We start from the raw sequence: 23,048 nt of genomic DNA on the forward strand, positions 1-23,048 counted from the left end.
TAGCAGTGTTTCTTCAGTTTCTCCGAGGCGCCCGTGTAAATTAGCTAGACTTATCGCGCAGCGCATGGCGAAGGAATCGCAGAAAGTGGCAGCGCCAGCGTCTGCAATTCCCCCTGACTCCCCCCCCCCCCCCGGTTATACGGAGATGGTGCATTGCGCTAACACAGCAGTTACGCGGGGGGTTCGTAAGCAGATGCGAGAAAAAATCCGGAAGGGGAAGTACGTTGACATCTTCACCCTTACTGATGAGATGCGACAGGGTTTTGACGCAGCTAAGAAACCGGGTGGCATTGGGGAAAGTGCTTTCCGCAATTTTCACCAGTGGTTGCGAGGGTTTTTGTTTTTTACTGCTTGCTACACGGAAACGCGACCCGCGGAGTATTCCAATTTAGTTAAATACTTGTTTTTAGTACATGACATGTACTTAAAATCCAAGGGTTCCGCTTGGCGGGATTACGATGAGAAATTCCGTCGTAATCAGGATGGCAACCCCATCCTGCCCGCGGGTTTTAAGGATGTCGAGGTGTGGTTGGAGGTCACACAGCAGGTTAAGCCCACCCCGGACGTCACGGTCAAGAAGCCCGGAGCGGCCGGGGCTCCGGGTTCCCGCTTGATAGGGAAAGGGAAGTGTTTTGCCTACAACGAGGGCAAATGCGTCAAGGGGGTGAATTGTCGTTTTCGCCACTCGTGTAAGTTGTGTGGGGCCAGTCACCCGGCCAAAGATTGCACCTCGGCGGCGAGCGGTAAGCCCTCCGCTCCTGCCGAGGCCGGGGGAATTGGCAAGTAAGGGCTTCTCCCCGATTCGAGTTCCCGAATTGCGGCGCTGGCTGAGCTTATACCCCGTCAAGTCGGCAGCGTCATTCCTCTTGCAGGGTTTTCGACACGGTTTTCGTCTGCCCATTTCGGATTCGGTGCACGTGGTGGCGCGACAGAATTTGAAATCGGCTCGCGAATTCCCACAGGAGGTCCGGCGGAAGGTGGACGGGGAGATCGGCTTCGGGCGCATGTCGGGGCCCTACGCCTTTCCCCCTCTACCCTCCTTGTGCATTTCCCCCGTTGGGGTGGTGCCCAAGAAGACCCCGGGCAAGTTCCGCCTGATCCAGCACTTGTCGCACCCTCCGGGCTTTTCGGTTAACGACGCTATTCCGCAGGCTGTGTGCAGGGTACGTTATCAGTCTTTTGATGACGCTCTGCGCTTGGTGCGCGATTGTGGTCCGGGGGGCCTGTTGGCAAAATTGGACGTGGAGTCGGCTTTCCGGCTACTTCCACTGCATCCGGATTCCCTGCGGTTTCTGGGTTTCAAACTAGGGGGCGAGTTTTACGTGGATCGGTGTCCCCCCATGGGTTGTTCGGTCTCCTGCGCCTACTTTGAGAGTTTTAGCACATTTTTGCACTGGTGCGTCCAGTCCGCCTCCGGCCAACGCGGGGTGGCTCACTACCTGGACGACTTTCTCTTTGTGGGTCCGGGGGGCAGTTCGATCTGTGGGGATATTCTGTTGGTGGCTAGGTCCTTGTTCAAAAGTTTAGGGGTGCCCGTCGCGCCGGACAAGTGTGAGGGCCCCTGCACTTGTCTTAGCTATTTAGGAATTGAAATAGACACGGTGGGGGGTTGCTGTTGCCTACCCGAGGATAAAGTGCGTAAGCTTTTGGGTTTAATTACTGACTGTTTAGGCAAACGCAGGGTTCGGCTTAAGCAGGTGCAGTCTTTGCTGGGTTCTTTCAACTTTGCGTGCCGGATTATCCCCATGGGGAGGATTTTCTGTCGCAAACTTGAACGGGCCACGGCGGAGACGGTCCGGCGGCATCACACCGTGTACCTTTCCCGCGAGATCAGGGATGATTTGCGGATTTGGGTCTCTTTCCTGGTGTCCTTCAACAGGGAGGTTTTGTGGCCTTCGCCTTGTTGTTCCAGCAAGTGGCTCCAATTGTTCACGGATGCCTCGGGCAGTCAAGGTTTTGGGGCGTTTTTTGCTGGGGCATGGTGCGCTGCTGCCTGGCCGGCCTCTTGGGTAACGCGGGGTTTTACCAAGAACCTCCTTTTGCTGGAATTGTTCCCGATCATAGTAGCTCTTGAATTATGGGCCTGCCAGTTCGCGAATAGGGACATCTCGTTTCGTTGCGACAACTTGGGGGTGGTACATGCGATTAATAATCAGCGTTCCTCCTCTCCGCAGGCTCTGAGGCTGCTACGGCATCTAGTGTTAGTTTGCTTGCGGCGCAATATTAATTTCAGGGCCCGTCACGTTCCCGGAATCGACAACGGAATTGCGGATGCATTGTCTCGGTTCCAATTTGACAAGTTCCGGGCGTTGGTTCCGGGAGCGGCGGCGGAGGGTTTACCGTGCCCGCCTTCTGTCTGGCAGATTGTCGAATCGGGTTAGCTGCTCTAGCCAGGTGTGCTTTGGCTCCCTCCACTCTCAGGGCGTATGATGCAGCCTGGCGTGATTGGTCGGTCTTTCAAAGTAGGTACAGTGTAGCAGGTGAGTCCTCGGCTGACGTCTTGATGGCCTTTGTTTGGGAACATTACCAAACGGGTAGATCAAAAAGCGGCCATGGCATCTGCCCTTGCGGGCATTTCTTTTCACTCGCGGCTCCACGGGATGACGGACCCCACCGGGTCTTTTGTCCTTTCCAGAGCACTGAAAGGTTGGGCTAGGTTGCGTCCGGCGCCCGTGGACTCCCGTAGACCCGTGACGTTGCAGCTTCTAACAGAGTTGCTGCGTGTGTTGCCTCAAATTGCGTCCTCGGAATTCGAGGTGGCTTTGTTTAGTTGTGCGTATGCCCTGGCCTTTTTTGGGGCTTTTCAAGTGAGCGAGTTAGTGGCATGCAGCAAGGCATCTCGGGAGTCGGGTCTGCTTTACGGGAATGTGCGCATGCAGGATGGCCTGTTGCTCTGTAGGATTGTGCGGTCCAAGACAGATCAAACAGGTCGGGGTCGCTGGGTGTCCTTGGAGGCCCAAGAGGAAACGGGTGTTTGCCCGCTGCGGTTGACGCAGGAGTATATACGGTTGAGGCCTCCGGGGGGCGACCAGTTGCTGGTGCACGCGCACGTTGGCCCGCTGACGAAGTTTCAATTTGCTGCTGTGTTTAAAAAATGTTTGGCGGCATTGGGCTTGTGGGGGACGGACTTCGGTACCCATTCCTTTCAGATTGGGGCGGCTACCCATGCAGCGGCTACGGGTTCATCCCCGGCGGCTATTCGGGAGCTGGGCCGTTGGAAGTCTGCCTCCTATAGGTCTTATGTCCGTTTGGATAAGTTGTAGGTGCGCCTGTTGCGCTAACCCAAAAACGTGTTTACTCGTCGGTTTTTGAACGCTTACCGTTCAGGAATCGAGGGTGTGAAGTGAATTTTTAAATTTTTCCTCCGAGGGGGCCTAATTTCAATTGGCTGTTCTATCAAGGTCCACGGGAGGTTTTTTGATTTTTCTTCTTCACTTGGGTTTTTTCCGTTATACATTATGTATGTATTGTGTTCACAATTCTGATGTTAGGATGTTTTCTTTTTCAGCTGTCGTTGATTTTGGGGAGCATGTATGGCTGGTTGGCCATTCCTATATTTTTTGGGCGGCGAGGCATCCCATGGCACTTAGGGCAGCTGATGTTTTTGGGTCTAGGGAATTGCGATGGTTAGGTGTTAGAGGTATGCTGTGGGGTGACTTGTTGCGGCTCCTTTTTTCCCATGAGCGCCGCTGGGGTCGCCCTAGTTGTATTGTCCTTCATTTAGGTGGTAATGATTTAGGTTGAGTTAAGGGCATAGATTTGATTTTGTCCATTAAGGCGGATTTGGTGGCGATTCGTTGTCACTGGCCAGGAGTACGCATTGTTTTTAGTCGGAGATAGTGCCGCATTTTCATTGGCGTGGTGCGGTGCGTTTCTCGGCGCTGGAGAAGGCCCGCAAGAAGGTGAATTCGGCAGTGTCTCTCTTTGTCAAGGCCATAGATGGAGTAGCGGTGAGGCATCCTTTACTTGTGCTGCGTAATAGGCAGTTCTACAAGGAGGATGGGGTTCATCTTTCTCCGGACGGAGTGCAGATTTTTCTGGAGGATGTTTTTGGTCCTTTTCGGTAGGGCTATTTAGTTGGTTCTTAGTTGGTTATTGTTGTTGGTTGCGGATGGCGGTGGCGGTTGTAAACCTTGGTGGCGGGAAGTCGCTACCAACCAGCTGTCACACAGGCATAAGTGGTCATTGTGGGGCACCCTCTTTAGAAGGACGGCAGGTGTGTCCTTCTCTTGCGGTTGGACATTTAGACGTTCCCCTGCTGGAACCGAACGTTTGCCAGAGAAAAGAGGGGTGAGGCCAGCACAATGCGGGTTATGCGGGAAGGAGGCGGGGTCTGGGTACTCCCCTCCTTGGTTTGGTGGTTTTCATCTAGGTGACTGGTGCTGGTGTCTGGTAGCGACTTTCTTTTGCCATCCTCCAAGCTAAATTTAAATCTATAATCTAAATTAATTCTAATTCGATCACAATTATAGTTTAAAGAGTTGGTCAGCGATCAATAAACATCGTCTGACCTTTAACTCCAGCTACCGTGTCCGTGTCTTTATTTCAGTGTGTGGTGTCGTTTTATTTAGTGATAAGCTAGCTTAAGAAAAAGGTTTATGTAATCACAATAAAGTTATGGGCGCCTTAGATAAGCTGAAGGCTGCATAAGCCTGAGGCCATATAAGAGCTCAACTTTTGGTGATTGGTTGTTTAATGTCTAAGCAGTTGCTAGGCAGATCAGTTTTTTCCTGCGGTTTTTTCCTATTGGATTAGAGGGTTGTCCATCAAGCTTAATAGGTTGGTCTTAGGATAGTATATAGGGCAGGGCCATTTGCCTCAGACTTCCTCTTGCCATTCATTGTATGCCCGCCCACCCTCCCGGATTGCATCGATTGTTTTGTTTCCTGCAGTTGGCTATTGAAAGCCAGAATGGCGGGAAGTCGCTACCAACCAGCTGTCACACAGGCATAAGTGGTCATTGTGGGGCACCCTCTTTAGAAGGACGGCAGGTGTGTCCTTCTCTTGCGGTAGGACATTTAGACGTTCCCCTGCGGGAACCGAACGTTTGCCAGAGAAAAGAGGGGTGAGGCCAGCACAATGCGGGTTATGCGGGAAGGAGGTGGGGTCTGGGTACTCCCCTCCTTGGTTTGGTGGTTTTCATCTAGGTGACTGGTGCTGGTGTCTGGTAGCGACTTTCTTTTGCCATCCTCCAAGCTAAATTTAAATCTATAATCTAAATTAATTCTAATTCGATCACAATTATAGTTTAAAGCGTTGGTCAGCGATCAATAAACATCGTCTGACCTTTAATTCCAGCTACCGTGTCCGTGTCTTTATTTCAGTGTGTGGTGTCGTTTTATTTAGTGATAAGCTAGCTTAAGAAAAAGGTTTATGTAATCACAATAAAGTTATGGGCGCCTTATGCATTTTGTTTGCAAAGATTGAAAATTCCCTAATGAGTTATCCTAGCAGACGACACCTGTTCAGCAAACCTGCCTCCATGGTAATTATATGCTCTCTCATACACTTCACAGTAACACGCACCACACACTGACAAAGAAACACACACCACAGGCTGTATAACATAGAAACACACGCCACAGGCTGAATAACACAGAAACACACCACACAGGCTGTATAACACAGAAACACACATCACAGGCTGTATAACACAGAAACACGCACCACACACTGACACAGAAACACACATCACAGGCTGTATAACACAGAAACACACACAACAGGCTGTATAACACAGAAACACACACCACAGGCTGTATAACACAGAAACACACACCACACAGGCTGTATAACACAGAAACACACACCACAGGCTGTATAACACAGAAACACGCACCACACACTGACACAGAAACACACACCACAGGTTGTCTAACACAGAAACACACACCACAGGCTGTATAACACAGAAACACACATCACAGGCTGTATAACACAGAAACACACACCACAGGCTGTATTACACAGAAACACACACCACAGGCTGTATAACACAGAAACACACACCACACAGGCTGTATAACACAGAAACACACACCACAGGCTGTATAACACAGAAACACACACCACAGGCTGTATAACACAGAAACACACACCACAGGCTGTATAACACAGAAACACACACCATAGGCTGTATAACACAGAAACACACACCACAAGCTGTATAACACAGAAACACACACCACAAGCTGTATAACACAGAAACACGCACCACACACTGACACAGAAACACACACCACAGGCTGTATAACACAGAAACACACATCACAGGCTGTATAACACAGAAACACACACCACAGGCTGTATAACACAGAAACACACACCACAGGCTGTATAACACAGAAACACACACCACACAGGCTGTATAACACAGAAACACACACCACACAGGCTGTATAACACAGAAACACACACCACAGGCTGTATAACACAGAAACACACACCACAGGCTGTATAACACAGAAACACACACCACAAGCTGTATAACACAGAAACACACATCACAAGCTGTATAACACAGAAACACGCACCACACACTGACACAGAAACACACACCACAGGCTGTATAACACAGAAACACACATCACAGGCTGTATAACACAGAAACACACACCACAGGCTGTATAACACAGAAACACACACCACAGGCTGTATAACACAGAAACACACACCACAGGCTGTATAACACAGAAACACACACCACACAGGCTGTATAACACAGAAACACACACCACACAGGCTGTATAACACAGAAACACACACCACAGGCTGTATAACACAGAAACACACACCACAGGCTGTATAACACAGAAACACACACCACAAGCTGTATAACACAGAAACACACATCACAAGCTGTATAACACAGAAACACGCACCACACACTGACACAGAAACACACACCACAGGCTGTATAACACAGAAACACACATCACAGGCTGTATAACACAGAAACACACACCACAGGCTGTATAACACAGAAACACACACCACAGGCTGTATAACACAGAAACACACACCACAGGCTGTATAACACAGAAACACACACCACAGGCTGTATAACACAGAAACACACACCACAAGCTGTATAACACAGAAACACACATCACAAGCTGTATAACACAGAAACACGCACCACACACTGACACAGAAACACACACCACAGGCTGTATAACACAGAAACACACACCACAGGCTGTATAACACAGAAACACACACCACACAGGCTGTATTACACAGAAACACACACCACAGGCTGTATAACACAGAAACACACACCACAGGCTGTATAACACAGAAACACACACCACACAGGCTGTATTACACAGAAACACACATCACAGGCTGTATTACACAGAAACACATATGACACACTGACACAGAAACACACACCACAGGCTGTATTACACAGAAACACACATCACAGGCTGTATTACACAGAAACACATATGACACACTGACACAGAAACACACACCACAGGCTGTATAACACAGAAACACACACCACAGGCTGTATTACACAGAAACACACATCACAGGCTGTATTACACAGAAACACATATGACACACTGACACAGAAATACACACCACAGGCTGTATTACACAGAAGCACACATCACAGGCTGTATTACACAGAAACACACATCACAGGCTGTATTACACAGAAACACATATGACACACTGACACAGAAACACACATCACAGGCTGTATTATACAGAAACACACATCACAGGCTGTATTACACAGAAACACACATCACAGGCTGTATTACACAGAAACACACATCACAGGCTGTATTACACAGAAACACACACACTGACACACTGACACAGAAACACACACCACAGGATGTATTACACAGAAACACATATAACACACTGACACAGAAACACACATCACAGGCTGTATTACACAGAAACACATATGACACACTGACACAGAAACACATATGACACACTGACACAGAAACACACACCACAGTATGTATTACACAGAAACACATATGACACACTGACACAGAAACACACATCACAGGCTGTATTACACAGAAACACACATCACAGGCTGTATTACACAGAAACACATATGACACACTGACACAGAAACACACATCACAGGCTGTATTACACAGAAACACACATCACAGGCTGTATTACACAGAAACACACATCACAGGCTGTATTACACAGAAACACACATCACAGGCTGTATTACACAGAAACACACACTGACACACTGACACAGAAACACACACCACAGGATGTATTACACAGAAACACATATAACACACTGACACAGAAACACACATCACAGGCTGTATTACACAGAAACACATATGACACACTGACACAGAAACACACACCACAGGATGTATTACACAGAAACACATATGACACACTGACACAGAAACACACACCACAGGATGTATTACACAGAAACACATATAACACACTGACACAGAAACACCCATCACAGGCTGTATTACACAGAAACACATATGACACACTAACACAGAAACACACACCACAGGCTGTATTACACAGAAACACATATAACACACTGACACAGAAACACACACCACAGGCTGTATTACACAGAAACACATACAACACACTGACACAGAAACACACACCACAGGCTGTATTACACAGAAACACATACAACACACTGACACAGAAACACACATCAACGGCTGTATTACACAGAAACACACATCACAGGCTGTATTACACAGAAACACATATAACACACTGACACAGAAACACACACCACAGGCTGTATAGCACGGAAACACACACTACAGGCTGTATTACACAGAAATACACACTGACACAGAAACAAACATGAGGGGAGGGAATACCGCACAGGAGATATTGAGTATAGAAAGTTAATTTTCTAAACCAAAATCAGGTAATTACAAGAAAACGCTGTTTTCTCATTCTGATATTATTTGGTGGTGCACCCTGAGTCAGTAAGGGAACGTAGACAATATGGAAGAGAAGAAGACTCTTTTGTGGGCGCACTCTTTACTTTACATAAATATAGAAAATAGTCAAAGTAGATAAAAATACAAATTTTAATAATTCAACAAAATAATTTCTACACAATTAAGACAATTAGTGGTTCATCAAGAAAATAAAGGTGGTCAACTAATTAACCAAATATTTGAAATAGCACCATGTGCTGATATAAAAAAAACTGGATTTTGGCTGATGGAAGGAAATTCTGGACGTTATATATTCAGTGGTATATTGTGCTAATAAGCCAATTACTGTTATGCATTCCCCTGTAATAAAGTCTGGATACTGGTAGTGCTTAAGAGTAGTATGCCACTGTCTGGTCTCCTGCCAGAGAAGATAAGAGCGGAGGGGGCGGCAGGGGGACAGGCAAAGAGTGGAAATTGGGGAGCAGTGTGAATCTGCTGTCAGCGTTAGACACTATATGGGCTCAATCAAGGAGCTCTACTGCACTGGGTATTCCTCAATGGTCACCCACTTGAGTACTAACCCAACCCAACACTGATTAGCTTCCGAGATCGGACGGTTTCGGGCGTCTCCAGTGTGGTATGATAGTAGAGGAAATGACCAATATTGCAGAGCTCTGGAATCACTGATGAGAGTTCACGAATTTACAAAGTTATTCAGGACAGATACCAGACATAGAAGAAATTAGATGGATCTGCTGCCAATGTTAGACAGGGACTCCACCCTGAATCACTGGTGAGAGTCCACGAAAATAAGGATTGAAAGAAAAATAAGTAGATAGTGAAAAGGTATAATGGGGTTTAAATCCAGATGCGGCAATAGTAAAATGAACTGGAATAATTACATTATCATTGGAAAATGTTGCCTAAACACAGGGTGCCTGAAATGCCAAAGCAAAGATAAGGGGAGAAAATTAATAACAGAGTACCAGCTATGGGGAAGTATCCAATATAGTTTATCGGTACTTAAAAGTAGCAATGAGGTTGTAGCTGAATTGCATCTAGAGTGTAGCTGTTACAAAAGTTTCCACTGCAGGTTCTCAATGCCCCAAAAGGATATAACTATATAGAAGTGAGGTTGTAACTAAATAGCAATGATATGTCCAGACTAGGGGGGATCTATCAAGGTTTTTAGATTGGATCACTGCCAATAATATCACATGCAGAAAAATGAAAAATGCAGCATTATAACATAATACATTACTATGGCATTTATTTATATTGGATCACTGCCAATCACTGCCAATTATATCACATGCAGAAAAAAGAAAAATGCAGCATTATAACATAATACATTAATATGGCAGTTATTTATATAAGGCAGGCCAGTACCTATTAGCACAAAGTCCGTCTAGTATATATATTATATGATGATAGAGTGATAGTGGCAAGTGCTCACAGGAGCAAATGAGAGAAGCATATTTAAATTGTTGCGTGCCTGTAACTCCCAATATACACTGTGTAGTGAGATTGCTATGGATAATGGGAAAAGAGAGTTGATATTACCCGCGCCGAAATGGGGTAGAATCACCCCTTCTAGAGTCTTGACACCCGTCTCCTCGCAAAAGGTGTTAGCAGTCTTCTAAGAGCCCCGGGCATCTCGAATGATGGGGGGAGTTCAGGAGCCGCCGGTCCGATGGTGTCCTGTCGGACACAAGCCGCCGTCAGACATCCGCTGCTGCGGACAGCCGCGATGGGTATGGAGTGTAAGTCAGGGGAGACGGAGGGCACGGGCACAGGTCAGATAACGTCCGAGGTTCCGGTCAGCCAAAAAGGTCAGCGGTTGTAACGGAATACGCGTTTCACCCGTTCGCCGGGCTTGATCACTTCCTATTGTGGTCTCGATCCCAGCAGGTTTTTTAAAAGGAGGTTCAATCAGTATCTTCCAATCAAAACGAAGGGGGTGTATGAGTACTTTGATTACCCGCTGAGGTTTTACGGCTGGAATAATACGGATGATTAACACTGAATCACTGGTTGATTGACAGGAGGAGCCGTTATCCATGTGAACAAATAAAATAAAGAGAAAAAAAGAGTTTTAAAACACAACCCAAATAAAGTTCTTATTGACCGGGTAATAAATCATATGCAGCATGATGCAAAGCTGAATCAGGTGGATGCAGGTAATTAATCTAATATTGCAAACCTAATAAGAAATAATAAAAATAATAGTGAAAAAAGTAGCATGATTCGCCCATATAAATGTATACTTGATATTATTTACTAAAGTGATTAGATTGATGAGTGCGGGTAGTCCCTATTACAAGCCTAATTTATAGGTTTGTGACAGTTAACAATTCGGAGTCCCAAGAGGGAAAACTACCTCATGGCACTGGTAGTAATTAAATCTTAGCCATTAATATATAATCACACAGTGTTGTCCAAATAGGCTGATAAAAAATGATTACTTGATGAACTGTTACTACACAAACAGCGGTCCTGGGTACGAGCAAAGAAAATACATTATCATTAATTTATAATGATTAGATATGAATTGCTATAAGTGATAAAACAGGGTTAGATATATATTTCTCTCAAATTGATTGGTGATTCGAGAAATGTTGATTTATATGGCACGTATATAAGATATAGTGGGGTGCCGCTGCTGGTCAAGTGTAATAGTCGCAAGGTCAGCGGTCCTGAAGCCGGACAGAAAGGCTCCCTGATAGGGCTAAACATTAGCCTTAAATAGAAAGTGATTGTTCATAATCAATAATAATGCAGTGTCTCGCTTATTAATAATCATCATACGGTATCCTGTATAAACAGTAGATTGTTGAGGTATTGATGTTAATTACATGGGACATGTCTGCTCTTTATTGCGGTTAATCTGTGGGTCAGAGATGCTGAATAATAATGCCGCATAGTCCGTAATACTGAGTGCGAGCACAGAAGGGGAAGAAAGAGAAGGACATGGGAAGGAAATGAAGAGGCTCCCTAATGGAGCTGATGAACTGAAAAATTAGGAGAGTCCTCGGTAGTGACCCAGCAAGGTTTTATATGCAGGTTAAAAACTGTTATTGTATATCTAAGTAAACACGGATGGGGATCTCCCTATAGGTCAAAGAAAATAATTGCTGTTGCCGAATATTGGGCCCTTGACAGGTGATGATAGTGTTTATAATGTCTAACTATCAACACATGGCCTAAGGTTAGGTGTAATTGTAGGGCTCTAGTTCAAACTGTAAGGGATGAAGGGTGGAGAATTAATATGTAGGAATGATGGTGAAACCTAAAGAATGGGTTGGGGGGTGGGGTTAAAACTAAGAGATAAGGTTGAAGTGTGCACTTAACTGAGTAAATAAATGTTGAAATCAAGTGCTGGTAAACAAGTATAATGGGGTACGTGAAGCCCGTGGGATGTTAGTGGAAATAAATATCATAGGTGAATAAATAGAAGGATAGGGAGTGGATGTTCTAGTGTTCAGGTAAGTATCTGGGAAAGGTAAGGGGGAAGGGTATAAGTTAGGAGTGCGTACACTATGTATACACACACATACACTCCAAACACATAAACATATGGAACACAGGTGTATGTGTGGATGAAAACGAAAAGTGAAACTATAGTGATTTTGCTGTAAATTGGTCGGGTGGGTGTGGAGTATAAGAAGTCGTGGGACTATATATAATTATGCTGAGGGTGTGGACATTAGATAAGCGAGTATACACACATGGTTTAAGTTAATATTCGTATCATATAAATACGCTGTAATTGATATACTCATTTAGGCCTGCTGGTTTTAGTCCCCCCAACTTGAAAGTCCATTCGCTTTCTTTCTTAATAAGTTCTTTACTTAGGTCACCTCCACGTATGCCCAAGTGAATTCTGTCTAGACCAAATGCTCGCATTTCACATGGGGAATCATGATGTTGAGCATGGAAATGCCTTGCTACTGATGTAAATTTTTTGCCTTTCTGTAGATCAGACGAGGCATTTCTGATATTTCCCATGTGTTCTAGAATCCTGGTTTTGAATTTCCTTGTGGTCATACCGATGTAGCATTGGTTGCAGCTACAAATTAGACAGTAGACCATTCCTTCCGTATTACAATTAAAGAAATGTTTTATTTGAATATCGCGCCCTAATCTATCTGTGACCTTGTCGGTGATCTGGATCTGAGGACAGGCTTTGCACTGCCCACAGGGGAAGGACCCTGTTATATTGCTGGTTTTGGTGGGATTCCGTGTAAAATGGCTCTGAACGATCATGTCCTTCACATTCTTAGCTCTCCTCCAGCTAATTTGGAGCGTTGAGTCCAATAGTGGTGATAGATCTGCATCAAGGTGTAGGACCGGTAGATGCTTCTGAATCGCGTTTTTGATTTGACGCCATTCTGGGCAAAAAGTACCTACAAAACGAATTTTGGTATCATCTTTTTCTTTCTTTGGTTTGTCTTGAAAGATCAGAGTGTCTCTTTTCACTTTGAGAACGGCTTTTTGAGCTTTTTTCAAAGCTCGTTTGCTATACCCACGTGCATGTAATCGGGCCGCAAGTTCGTAACTTTTTTGTTTGTATATGGTATCTTCTGTACAGTTACGTCTAAGTCTGAGAAATTCCCCTTTGGGAATGTTCTCGACAGTCGGCGGAAAATGAGAACTTGTCTGGTACAGAATACTATTGGTGGCCGTGTCTTTTCGATATAGTTCTGTGGCCAGGGTTCCAATTGCTGTCTTGTAAATGTTAAGGTCTAAAAAGGATACCTTTTCTTTGCTTATTGTATAGGTCAGAAAGATGTTGAGACTGTTGTTGTTAAGTAGATTTATAAAGTCCAGTAGAAGTTGTTCATCACTGTCCCAGATCACAAAGATATCATCTATAAATCTTAGCCAATTCAGAATATGTTGTGTATATTTCTGATTCTCATCCCTGAAAACGATAGTTTGTTCCCACCAGCCGAGGAACAAATTTGCATAAGTGGGAGCACAAGCCGCTCCCATCGCTGTCCCTCGGATTTGCTGGAAAAATTGGTCACCGAAGGTGAAGAAATTCTTGTTAAGTACGAAGCTCAGCATTTCACAAAGAAAATCGTTGAACTCATTTCTTTCTTTCATATCCAAAAAGAACTTAGTCGCTTCTATTCCTTGTTGGTGGGAGATGCTACTATACAGAGCCTCAACATCCAATGTGACTAAGATACAATCCTTCTCCAGACAGATGTCATGTAACTTCCGTAATAAATCAGAAGTATCTTTTAGGTAGGAGGGTAGTGTCAAGACATGTTCCCTAAGGTGTAAGTCCAGGAATTTGCTGGGTATTTCTAGTAGTCCCCCATTCCCTGAAACAATGGGTCTTCCTGGTGGTTTCGTGATGTTCTTGTGTACCTTCGGTAGAAGATAGAACGTAGGTACTCTGGGGTTTGAGACCGTAAGGTATTTGAACTCCTGTGATGTGATGGTTCCAAGTGCTGAGGCTTCTTCGATCATATGTATGTACTGTCTATGAAATTTAGCTGTGGGGTTGAGTGGTAATCTCAGGTAGCATGAGGTGTCCAGGAGTTGTCGTCGTGCTTCTTCCTCGTACATGGAGACAGGCCAAATCACGATATTGCCCCCTTTGTCAGAGGGCTTGAGAATTACATCTTTCCATGACTGAATTTCTTTTAGAGCAAGTCTTTCTCTATATTTCAGATTGTTCGTGAGGCATCTTTTCTTGGAATTTGTTTGAATTTGATCAAATTCTCTCGATACTAGGTCTAAGAAGACCTTAATCTCCGGACTGTTATTATCTGGTGGAAAGAAAGTAGATTTAGCCTTACATGTGGGTCTGGTATTTTGGACATCTACCGAGTTAGAAGCTGATTCCATGTAAAGTTCTTCCAGGGCCTGAATTGCCATTACTTCTTCTTCAGATAAGGGTGTACTTGAGGAATTTGAGGAGGATGGTCCCTCCGATGGGGGTGTGATGAGAGTTGATCCGACATTCATAGATGACGAGATGTCCATGGTATCTTTGGATTTGGCAAAGAATTTTTTTAAAAGTAGTTTGCGACCAAAAAGCCTAAGATCTTTTTCCCATGCAAATCTATTAAATAATGATGAAGGTGAAAATGAGAGTCCTTTGCTTAGGACTTCCACCTGATCTTCCGTAAGAATTCTGGTGCTGAGATTGATGATTTGTAGCCTATCTGTGGTCAATACTTCCTGGTTTTCCGTATTGGATAGTGAGAGGTCCTTGGGGGATCCCAATCGCGATTGTTTTTGTCTGTGTTTCGTCCCCCTTCTTCTTGTCTTCCTCGATATTTGTTTCTGCCTCTTGAACGTTGACCTTTCCCTAAAAAAGGATCCTCAGAATTGTAACGTTTGGTTGTCGCCGAGGCTCCTTCTGGGTGTTCTACGGAGGAGTCTTCACTATATGAAGATTCCCTTTCTGATGAACTGATGTCTTCCCTTGTGGGTCCTCCTCTCCCTCTTGGGGTGTAAGAATTCCAACGGAATATGTTACCTTGGGAGAAATCACTCTTATCTCTTTGGAACTTGTTACGTTTCCTTTCTATTATAGAGGTTTCATATGAATCTAGTTCCTTTTTGTATTTGTCAAAAGTGTTTTGGAAGGTGAGGTCCTTCTCCCAGGTTTCTAGTGTTTTGCCTAATTCCTCAATGCTCTTTTCTACTTGATCTAAAACTAAATTATCATGTTTGATGAGAATCAAAGTAAGCTCATGGGAGCATTTCAGCAAAACAGCTTCCCATTCTGCTTTTAAATTCTCTGTAGCCAGAGGGAATGAGGGTAAAACACGGGGTCGTAGACCTCTAGGTGAGATTTTATTTTTGTGATAGTTCTCTAGAGTAGTAATGTCCCACGATAGTCTAATCCTTTTTTGTAGGTTCTTCTGCAATTTGGAGAGGTCCGTTCTCCAATCTTTTGGAATAGCGGGATTCTGGAAGGTGTCTGAAAAGATATCACCGCATTCATCTAAATTTCTGCGTTTGGATATCAATGCTGTCTTTAATGAGAATGTAGTCATAGTAATGAATAAGGTTGTGAGTATTAAAAACAATTTATAGGAAGTATAACAATTCTCATAGAACCACTGAAAAAAGTCGTAACAGGAAAGTAGGAAAGAGATTCCGATAGAGAATAAGGTTGTTAGGTCCGTGCAAGGTATTAGAAAGCTAAGAATGAACTCAGCATAAAAGTACTTAACAAGAGGGGAGGGAATACCGCACAGGAGATATTGAGTATAGAAAGTTAATTTTCTAAACCAAAATCAGGTAATTACAAGAAAACGCTGTTTTCTAATTCTGATATTATTTGGTGGTGCACCCTGAGTCAGTAAGGGAACGTAGACAATATGGAAGAGAAGAAGACTCTTTTGTGGGCGCACTCTTTACTTTACATAAATATAGAAAATAGTCAAAGTAGATAAAAATACAAATTTTAATAATTCAACAAAATAATTTCTACACAATTAAGACAATTAGTGGTTCATCAAGAAAATAAAGGTGGTCAACTAATTAACCAAATATTTGAAATAGCACCATGTGCTGATATAAAAAAAACTGGATTTTGGCTGATGGAAGGAAATTCTGGACGTTATATATTCAGTGGTATATTGTGCTAATAAGCCAATTACTGTTATGCATTCCCCTGTAATAAAGTCTGGATACTGGTAGTGCTTAAGAGTAGTATGCCACTGTCTGGTCTCCTGCCAGAGAAGATAAGAGCGGAGGGGGCGGCAGGGGGACAGGCAAAGAGTGGAAATTGGAGAGCAGTGTGAATCTGCTGTCAGCGTTAGACACTATATGGGCTCAATCAAGGAGCTCTACTGCACTGGGTATTCCTCAATGGTCACCCACTTGAGTACTAACCCAGCCCAACACTGATTAGCTTCCGAGATCGGACGGTTTCGGGCGTCTCCAGTGTGGTATGATAGTAGAGGAAATGACCAATATTGCAGAGCTCTGGAATCACTGATGAGAGTTCACGAATTTACAAAGTTATTCAGGACAGATACCAGACATAGAAGAAATTAGATGGATCTGCTGCCAATGTTAGACAGGGACTCCACCCTGAATCACTGGTGAGAGTCCACGAAAATAAGGATTGAAAGAAAAATAAGTAGATAGTGAAAAGGTATAATGGGGTTTAAATTAGAGATGAGCGCCGGAAATTTTTCGGGTTTTGTGTTTTGGTTTTGGGTTCGGTTCCGCGGCCGTGTTTTGGGTTCGACCGCGTTTTGGCAAAACCTCACCGAATTTTTTTTGTCGGATTCGGGTGTGTTTTGGATTCGGGTGTTTTTTTCCAAAAAACCTAAAAAACAGCTTAAATCATAGAATTTGGCGGTCATTTTGATCCCAAAGTATTATTAACCTCAAAAACCATAATTTCCACTCATTTTCAGTCTATTCTGAATACCTCACACCTCACAATATTATTTTTAGTCCTAAAATTTGCACCGAGGTCGCTGTGTGAGTAAGATAAGCGACCCTAGTGGCCGACACAAACACCGGGCCCATCTAGGAGTGGCACTGCAGTGTCACGCAGGATGGCCCTTCCAAAAAACCCTCCCCAAACAGCACATGACGCAAAGAAAAAAAGAGGCGCAATGAGGTAGCTGTGTGAGTAAGATTAGCGACCCTAGTGGCCGACACAAACACCGGGCCCATCTAGGAGTGGCACTGCAGTGTCACGCAGGATGTCCCTTCCAAAAAACCCTCCCCAAACAGCACATGACGCAAAGAAAAAAAGAGGCGCAATGAGGTAGCTGTGTGAGTAAGATAAGCGACCCTAGTGGCCGACACAAACACCGGGCCCATCTAGGAGTGTCACTGCAGTGTCACGCAGGATGTCCCTTCCAAAAAACCCTCCCCAAACAGCACATGACGCAAAGAAAAAAAGAGGCGCAATGAGGTAGCTGTGTGAGTAAGATAAGCGACCCTAGTGGCTGACACAAACACCGGGCCCATCTAGGAGTGGCACTGCAGTGTCACGCAGGATGTCCCTTCCAAAAAACCCTCCCCAAACAGCACATGACGCAAAGAAAAAGAAAAGAAAAAAGAGGTGCAAGATGGAATTGTCCTTGGGCCCTCCCACCCACCCTTATGTTGTATAAACAAAACAGGACATGCACACTTTAACCAACCCATCATTTCAGTGACAGGGTCTGCCACACGACTGTGACTGATATGACGGGTTGGTTTGGACCCCCCCCAAAAAAGAAGCAATTAATCTCTCCTTGCACAAACTGGCTCTACAGAGGCAAGATGTCCACCTCATCATCACCCTCCGATATATCACCGTGTACATCCCCCTCCTCACAGATTATCAATTCGTCCCCACTGGAATCCACCATCTCAGCTCCCTGTGTACTTTGTGGAGGCAATTGCTGCTGGTCAATGTCTCCGCGGAGGAATTGATTATAATTCATTTTAATGAACATCATCTTCTCCACATTTTCTGGATGTAACCTCGTACGCCGATTGCTGACAAGGTGAGCGGCGGCACTAAACACTCTTTCGGAGTACACACTTGTGGGAGGGCAACTTAGGTAGAATAAAGCCAGTTTGTGCAAGGGCCTCTAAATTGCCTCTTTTTCCTGCCAGTATAAGTACGGACTGTGTGACGTGCCTACTTGGATGCGGTCACTCATATAATCCTCCACCATTCTATCAATGTTGAGAGAATCATATGCAGTGACAGTAGACGACATGTCCGTAATCGTTCTCAGGTCCTTCAGTCCGGACCAGATGTCAGCATCAGCAGTCGCTCCAGACTGCCCTGCATCACCGCCAGCGGGTGGGCTCGGAATTCTGAGCCTTTTCCTCGCACCCCCAGTTGCGGGAGAATGTGAAGGAGAAGATGTTGACAGGTCGCGTTCCGCTTGACTTGACAATTTTGTCACCAGCAGGTCTTTCAACCCCAGCAGACTTGTGTCTGCCGGAAAGAGAGATCCAAGGTAGGCTTTAAATCTAGGATCGAGCACGGTGGCCAAAATGTAGTGCTCTGATTTCAACAGATTGACCACCCGTGAATCCTTGTTAAGCGAATTAAGGGCTCCATCCACAAGTCCCACATGCCTAGCGGAATCGCTCCGTGTTAGCTCCTCCTTCAATGTCTCCAGCTTCTTCTGCAAAAGCCTGATGAGGGGAATGACCTGACTCAGGCTGGCAGTGTCTGAACTGACTTCACGTGTGGCAAGTTCAAAGGGCATCAGAACCTTGCACAACGTTGAAATCATTCTCCACTGCGCTTGAGACAGGTGCATTCCACCTACTATATCGTGCTCAATTGTATAGGCTTGAATGGCCTTTTGCTGCTCCTCCAACCTCTGAAGCATATAGAGGGTTGAATTCCACCTCGTTACCACTTCTTGCTTCAGATGATGGCAGGGCAGGTTCAGTAGTTTTTGGTGGTGCTCCAGTCTTCTGTACGTGGTGCCTGTACGCCGAAAGTGTCCCGCAATTCTTCTGGCCACCGACAGCATCTCTTGCACGCCCCTGTCGTTTTTTTAAAAATTCTGCACCACCAAATTCAAGGTATGTGCAAAACATGGGACGTGCTGGAATTTGCCCATATTTAATGTACACACAATATTGCTGGCGTTGTCCGATGCCACAAATCCACAGGAGAGTCCAATTGGGGTAAGCCATTCCGCGATGATCTTCCTCAGTTGCCGTAAGAGGTTTTCAGCTGTGTGCGTATTCTGGAAAGCGGTGATACAAAGCGTAGCCTGCCTAGGAAAGAGTTGGCGTTTGCGAGATGCTGCTACTGGTGCCGCCGCTGCTGTTCTTGCGGCGGGAGTCCATACATCTACCCAGTGGGCTGTCACAGTCATATAGTCCTGACCCTGCCCTGCTCCACTTGTCCACATGTCCGTGGTTAAGTGGACATTGGGTACAACTGCATTTTTTAGGACACTGGTGAGTCTTTTTCTGACGTCCGTGTACATTCTCGGTATCGCCTGCCTAGAGAAGTGGAACCTAGATGGTATTTGGTAACGGGGGCACACTGCCTCAATAAATTGTCTAGTTCCCTGTGAACTAACGGCAGATACCGGACGCACGTCTAACACCAACATAGTTGTCAAGGCCTCAGTTATCCGCTTTGCAGCAGGATGACTGCTGTGATATTTCATCTTCCTCGCAAAGGACTGTTGAACAGTCAATTGCTTACTGGAAGTAGTACAAGTGGGCTTACGACTTCCCCTCTGGGATGACCATCGACTCCCAGCAGCAACAACAGCAGCGCCAGCAGCAGTAGGCGTTACACGCAAGGATGCATCGGAGGAATCCCAGGCAGGAGAGGACTCGTCAGAATTGCCAGTGACATTGCCTGCAGGACTATTGGCATTCCTGGGGAAGGAGGAAATTGACACTGAGGGAGTTGGTGGGGTGGTTTGCGTGAGCTTGGTTACAAGAGGAAGGGATTTACTGGTCAGTGGACTGCTTCCGCTGTCACCCAAAGTTTTTGAACTTGTCACTGACTTATTATGAATGCGCTGCGGGTGACGTATAAGGGAGGATGTTCCGAGGTGGTTAACGTCCTTACCCCTACTTATTACAGCTTGACAAAGGGAACACACGGCTTGACACCTGTTGTCCGCATTTCTGGTGAAATACTTCCACACCGAAGAGCTGATTTTTTTGGTATTTTTCACCAGGCATGTCAACGGCCATATTCCTACCACGGACAACAGGTGTCTCCCCGGGTGCCTGACTTAAACAAACCACCTCACCATCAGAATCCTCCTGGTCAATTTCCTCCCCAGCGCCAGCAACACCCATATCCTCCTCATCCTGGTGTACTTCAACACTGACATCTTCAATCTGACTATCAGGAACTGGACTGCGGGTGCTCCTTCCATCACTTGCAGGGGGCGTGCAAATGGTGGAAGGCACATGCTCTTCACGTCCAGTGTTGGGAAGGTCAGGCATCGCAACCGACACAATTGGAGTCGGACTCTCCTTGTGGATTTGGGATTTCGAAGAACGCACAGTTCTTTGCGGTGCTACTGCTTTTGCCAGCTTTAGTCTTTTCATTTTTCTAGCGAGAGGCTGAGTGCTTCCATCCTCATGTGAAGCTGAACCACTAGCCATGAACATAGGCCAGGGCCTCAGCCGTTCCTTGCCACTCCATGTGGTAAATGGCATATTGGCAAGTTTACGCTTCTCCTCCGACAATTTTATTTTAGGTTTTGGAGTCCTTTTTTTACTGATATTTGGTGTTTTGGATTTGACATGCTCTGTACTATGACATTGGGCATCGGCCTTGGCAGACGACGTTGCTGGCATTTCATCGTCTCGGCCATGACTAGTGGCAGCAGCTTCAGCACGAGGTGGAAGTGGATCTTGATCTTTCCCTAATTTTGGAACCTCAACATTTTTGTTCTCCATATTTTAATAGGCACAACTAAAAGGCACCTCAGGTAAACAATGGAGATGGATGGATTGGATACTAGTATACAATTATGGACGGGCTGCCGAGTGCCGACACAGAGGTAGCCACAGCCGTGAACTACCGCACTGTACTGTGTCTGCTGCTAATATATAGACTGGTTGATAAAGAGATAGTATACTCGTAACTAGTATGTATGTATAAAGAAAGAAAAAAAAACCACGGTTAGGTGGTATATACAATTATGGACGGGCTGCCGAGTGCCGACACAGAGGTAGCCACAGCCGTGAACTACCGCACTGTACTGTGTCTGCTGCTAATATATAGACTGGTTGATAAAGAGATAGTATACTCGTAACTAGTATGACTATAAAGAAAGAAAAAAAAAACACGGTTAGGTGGTATATACAATTATGGACGGGCTGCCGAGTGCCGACACAGAGGTAGCCACAGCCGTGAACTACCGCACTGTACTGTGTCTGCTGCTAATATATAGACTGGTTGATAAAGAGATAGTATACTCGTAACTAGTATGTATGTATAAAGAAAGAAAAAAAAACCACGGTTAGGTGGTATATACAATTATGGACGGGCTGCCGAGTGCCGACACAGAGGTAGCCACAGCCGTGAACTACCGCACTGTACTGTGTCTGCTGCTAATATAGACTGGTTGATAAAGAGATAGTATACTCGTAACTAGTATGTATGTATAAAGAAAGAAAAAAAAACCACGGTTAGGTGGTATATACAATTATGGACGGGCTGCCGAGTGCCGACACAGAGGTAGCCACAGCCGTGAACTACCGCACTGTACTGTGTCTGCTGCTAATATATAGACTGGTTGATAAAGAGATAGTATACTCGTAACTAGTATGTATGTATAAAGAAAGAAAAAAAAACCACGGTTAGGTGGTATATACAATTATGGACGGGCTGCCGAGTGCCGACACAGAGGTAGCCACAGCCGTGAACTACCGCACTGTACTGTGTCTGCTGCTAATATAGACTGGTTGATAAAGAGATAGTATACTCGTAACTAGTATGTATGTATAAAGAAAGAAAAAAAAACCACGGTTAGGTGGTATATACAATTATGGACGGGCTGCCGAGTGCCGACACAGAGGTAGCCACAGCCGTGAACTACCGCACTGTACTGTGTCTGCTGCTAATATAGACTGGTTGATAAAGAGATAGTATACTACTAATATTATATATACTGGTGGTCAGGTCACTGGTCACTAGTCACACTGGCAGTGGCACTCCTGCAGCAAAAGTGTGCACTGTTTAATTTTAATATAATATTATGTACTCCTGGCTCCTGCTATAACCTATAACTGGCACTGCAGTGCTCCCCAGTCTCCCCCACAATTATAAGCTGTGTGAGCTGAGCACAGTCAGATATATATATACATTGATGCAGCACACTGGGCTGAGCAGTGCACACAGATATGGTATGTGACTGAGTCACTGTGTGTATCGTTTTTTTCAGGCAGAGAACGGATATATTAAATAAAACAAACAACTGCACTGTCTGGTGGTCACTGTGGTCGTCAGTCACTAAACTCTGCACTCTCTTCTACAGTATCACAGCCTCAGGTCAATCTCTCTCTCTCTCTCTCAACCCTAATCTAAATGGAGAGGACGCCAGCCACGTTCTCTCCCTATCAATCTCAATGCACGTGTGAAAATGGCGGCGACGCGCGGCTCCTTATATAGAATCCGAGTCT

At 45.2% G+C, this 23,048-nt stretch overlaps 1 protein-coding gene and 2 pseudogenes across 3 annotated transcripts in view; all 3 read right to left on the bottom strand.

Moving 5' to 3' along the window:
- The window catches only part of LGI2 (leucine rich repeat LGI family member 2), a 212,589-nt gene that overhangs the window by 126,373 nt on the left and 63,168 nt on the right, over positions 1 to 23,048 (bottom strand). The gene's annotated exons all lie outside the window — the stretch shown is intronic.
- On the bottom strand, positions 9,463 to 9,581 carry LOC134940122 (5S ribosomal RNA; annotated as a pseudogene).
- LOC134935476 (5S ribosomal RNA) lies at positions 16,748 to 16,866 on the bottom strand (annotated as a pseudogene).

Source organism: Pseudophryne corroboree, chromosome 1 (genome assembly GCF_028390025.1).
Source record: "Pseudophryne corroboree isolate aPseCor3 chromosome 1, aPseCor3.hap2, whole genome shotgun sequence".
NCBI classification, from domain to species: domain Eukaryota; kingdom Metazoa; phylum Chordata; class Amphibia; order Anura; family Myobatrachidae; genus Pseudophryne; species Pseudophryne corroboree.